This window comes from Engraulis encrasicolus, chromosome 15 (assembly GCF_034702125.1).
Source record: "Engraulis encrasicolus isolate BLACKSEA-1 chromosome 15, IST_EnEncr_1.0, whole genome shotgun sequence".
Lineage (NCBI taxonomy): Eukaryota > Metazoa > Chordata > Actinopteri > Clupeiformes > Engraulidae > Engraulis > Engraulis encrasicolus.
In genome coordinates this window covers 25,911,206-25,916,230 of record NC_085871.1, presented here as the reverse complement: position 1 = coordinate 25,916,230, position 5,025 = coordinate 25,911,206, and positions in this window count along the sequence as shown.

The window sequence follows — 5,025 nt, the reverse complement described above, 5'->3', positions numbered from 1 at the left end:
CATTAATTGTGTAAGTGTATAAAATAAAAGCGATGTGCTTGGAAAATATTTTACAGGCAGTAAAATAGTTCAGCTGTGTTTGATAAGTCAGGGCATTATTAAACTGTGATCAGTCATAATTTGTGTGAGTGCTTCGTGAACAAGAACAAGGCATCCACACGCAAAATAAATAGGGGGCTTCGGCGACCAGAGATAAGAGTGATGATGTGTCGGAAGGCCACTACCGAAACATTAAAAAAAGAAAATCGGTCAGCGAGTCGTTGCGCCCTCTTTCATTTTGAAATACCCTAAGAAAGGGAAGGCGACGCAGAAAAGACACGATAGTTGTAGGCTAAGAGTAAACTATGACATAAAAAGGCAGGGATGGGGATTCGTGTAGATTTTTTGTTTTAATAGCCGCAGACTGCAGTGCAAAATGTTCCTCGCAGTTGTTAAAGCTCCCCAAATGCGCATCCCAATTTGGAACTCCTAGGCCTACTTGTCTTTTTAAATATTAAGCACGGTAGCCAACTGCACGCGCTTTGTCTGGTTTAACGGCGTATCTCATGGTTTTGCATGATTTCCTTGTGTGTGTGCATTTTATTTCATTTGCCAACAATAACTCCTGGCGATAGTTGCAAACTGCTACAAATGTAGTCCCACCCTTATAGAAAACAACTTTTGATACTGACACACGCCTTACATTTTGTAAATGGTTTAGCAGCATGACGGCGCAGTTCACTCCGAGGACACTTCAGCACCACATATGTGGACAGCAATCCTTAAGAGCGACGCTACGAATGATCTTAGAGGCTGTGCACGCGCGTTCATGTACGAGTGTCTTTGGGAAACAGTCGTAGGAAATCTAAGAACATTCGTAGGATCACTGGTTAACGACACACGTAAGGCTAAGAACCATCGTTATCGGGAAACGAGGCCCTGACTGGTAGCTAGGCTGAAGCTGTTTCGTCACTAGGATGGCATGGCCTGGCTGCATATGCAGACTGAATTTATCATTGTTGATCATAGATCAATTTTCAACATCGATCAATTTTACATTTCTGAAAAAAAATACAGAGGACATGACTTCTGTGTCCTCAATGGTAGTTACGGCCATGTGTGTGTGGAGCAAGGTGGAACCGCATTCATCAGGCGAGAGCCAGGTTAAGCTGAATACTGAATGTCTAAACCACTGTGGAAACAAAGACATACTGCAGCAATGCAATTGTTGAATGAGAACTGAGCTTGAAGTATCTGAATGAAATCTCTCTTGAATTCTTTATGTTGCTCATTTGTTCGATGTATTTTTTTCCATCAATTCCTTTTATTTCAAGAAAAATAGAAAAAGAAAAAACCTGATGGTCTGCTGGTTACCTATAAAGATGGATCCGTTATAGGTTATAGAATAGCTAATAGCGGCCCTGCCAAGACCAACCGGTGGGCTACTCATCTGCCGTTTGGCCGACCCGGGTTTGATTCCCGGCCCGGGTCCTTTGACGACCCCTCCCTGCCTCTATCCCCATTCACTTCCTGGCCACCTCTCAAACTGTCCTATCATCAATGAAGTCGTAAAAGTCCAAAAAATATATATCTTTACAATAGCTAATATCATGGTGGCTCATAGCTAATAGCATTTTGGCTACAACAGACAACAAAGTTGTTAGCCATCACCCCCATCCTCCCCCTCTTTGTGTTATTTTCCTCTCAACTGTCCACACTCTTCTCCATCCTTAATGTCACGTGTATCTCTCTATCTCTCTCTGTCTCTCTCTCTCTATCTCTCTCTGTCTCTCTCTCTCTCTCTCTCTCTCTCTCTCTCTCTCTCTCTCTCTCTCTAGTTGCTGTTCATTAATGTCATTATGTGTCAGTTCCATGCCTATACTTGTTTCCAGTGAGTGATGTCCAGCATTGATCCATCACACTGCTGCTCACCGACTCGTCCTCTAATTGCTAATTTACTCACAGTGTGGGTTGTATGTATCACTGTGTGTGTGTGTGGTGTGTGTGTGTGTGTGTGTGTGTGTGTGTGTGTGTGTGTGTGTGTGTGTGTGTGTGTGTGTGTGTGTGTGTGTGTGTGTGTGTGTGTGTGTGTGTGTGTGTGTGTGTGTGTGTGTGTGTGTGTGTGTGTGTGTGTGTGTGTGTGTGTGTGTGTGTGTGTGTTTATGAACCCATGACCATTCATGCACATGCCTGTGTTTTTGTATGCAAATCTTTTTTTGCTTGTACGTTTCTGTGCATTTCAAGTTATCCCCATAAATCATTGCCTCTTTGTGCAGATGGCCCATTCATTCATTGCTGAAAAGACTCAACTACATCATAACAGCATTTCTATGACATTACCGAGAGCCGTAATTAAGAGATTAATATTTAGTCATTACAATTTTGGTGACAGTAACGTTATAACATAGACTCTGTGCAGTAACGTTATAACATAGACTCTGTGCAAATGAGTTAATTCAATTGCAATGACGCTTTAAATTAAGTCACATTAGGCTATAAAAGCAAATATACTTACAATATATTGATTGCTAGCGATGATGCTACAACAGCTTTAAATGAAGCCATGAGCAGTTATCAGTTAAGCTTGCATCGCACCTCTGAGCTTCTAGTCCACTGCCCAGGGGGCAGGCTTCTCCTCTTCCATATAATGGTGCTACAGGCTGCTGGTCAAATCTACAACCAAGCTATCTAAAACTGTACGTCTGGTTCTTGATTTTAATTGGCTGATTTGTCTTTCCAAGCATTAGTAAACAAACAGCATTCCAAACGAAGATTATACTCACGTCTAACTTGGACGCTTCTGACAGAGAGTGAGAATCTGGTGCAGTTGGTGTAGGGAGAACACAGAAAAGCACATGTGGGTCAAAGACGTCCAACATATCCTTCAGTGCAACGGATACTTTTGCTTACTGTAAATGCAAAAATATATATTTTTTTAAAATATTTTTTTGTCTTGGCTTTCATTCATTCACTTTTCAAAAAAATGTTTTGAAATGTTATGTTTTTCACAGTTACAGTAAGCAAAAGCATCTGTTAGCACTGAAGGACAATGTCATGTTGGACGTCTTTGACCCATCTTTGTACGATCTCTGGTAGGGGTGTTGCAAAGACAATCAAGACAAAAACAATCAGCCCATTCTGTCCTCTGACTTCACTACAAGCAGGGCCAATGATAACACAAGGGCCCCCCACCCAATATAGCTGTTTGAAATGCTCGTCTTTAATTGGCATCCATTCAGAGGGGGGGTGGGGGTCGATTTTCACAAGATGGTCAGACTGGCTCGGTTGTGAAATTTGAAACCAAAAAAGTATAGTATGTGGGCGAGCCCTGGCAATTAACAATCCATTCTGAATATAATCTGAATGTAATCCAGTGAAGAGAAACTGCAATCGTGTCAGCTGTAGATATAAATATAGTAGAGTAAAAATAGAGAGGATGGTAGTGGAGTTATTTTAATATGAGTCTCATCGAAAGTGCATCGGAAAGCACTATAACACTGTCTGGTGTACGTAGAGGTACAGTATATTTCTGTAATGGATGAGGTGTTCAGCAAATATTTTTTTTTAGGACACAAGATTACAGCTTGTATAAAATCATTAATAAAAGCAGGGTACAAAACATCCTGAAAGCACAGCATTCTCTTTTGTACATAAATAAACACCCAGATACACACACACACACAAACACACACACACACACACACACACACACACACACACACACACACACACACACACACACACACACACACACACACACACACACACACACACACACACACACACACACACACACACACACACGCACACACACACACACACACACCTTGTTGCTCTTCTGCCAGGTCCACTGAGTGGAGCGTGTGATGGTTGTGTATTGATTCTCGTGTCCTGGTCTCTCTCTCTCTCTCTCTCTCTCTAACTCTCTCTCTCTCTCTCTCTCTCTCTCTCTCTCTCTCTCTCTCTCTCTCTCTCTCTCTCTCTCTCTCTCTCTCTCTCTCTCTCTCACTCTCTCTCTCTCTCTCTCTCTCTCTCTCTCTCTCTCTCTCTCTCTCTCTCTCTCTCTCTCTCTCTCTCTCTCTCTCTCTCTCTCTCTCCTTCTCCGGGATGAAGGCTTGATTAGGATTACTTCCATATATGTAGTCCAGGACACACTCAGGTAAGTAGTCTTTTCTGTCAATCACACGCATGCACAAGCAAACATACACACACAAACACAAACATTCAATAGCACATGCTCACACATGCGCACACACACGCACGCACGCACGCACACACACACACACACACACACACACACACAACTATCCACATCATTTTGTTTACTGTTTGACTCCATGTCTCTTCAACGGATCACATCACATAGAATGAGGTAGATGTATCTGTCACTGGGATGGCGGAGCACACACACACACACACACACACACACACACACACACACACACACACACACACACACACACACACACACACACACACACACACACACACACACACACACACACACACACACACACACACACACACACACACACACACACACACTACTTGGTATTTGTGCAGATAGCTGGGAGTTTGGCTGCTCTCCGGGTAAATGCCAGTCAAGGAGTAGGAATGGTAAACAAAGAGACAGAGAGGAGAAGACAAAGATGATGAATGGAGATCGAGTGAACACACACACACATGTACGCGCAGACAAACACACACACACACACACACACACACACACACACACACACACACACACACACACACACACACACACACACACACACACACACACACACACACACACACACACACACACACACACACACACACACACACACACACTGAACAAACACAAACATTGATCCAAAAGGAAGGAAGCACAAAGGAACACAGCAAGATGGCCAGAGGTCCGCTGAGGAGGAAGAGAAGAAATGGATGAAGCGAAAGACTGATGGAAAAAGAGAGAACTGAATTGAATTGAATTGAAGGCCATTCTACGAAATCGTCGCCTTTTATGTCCCAGTTATTTCCCAGCGTTTAACCATGATGAAAAAT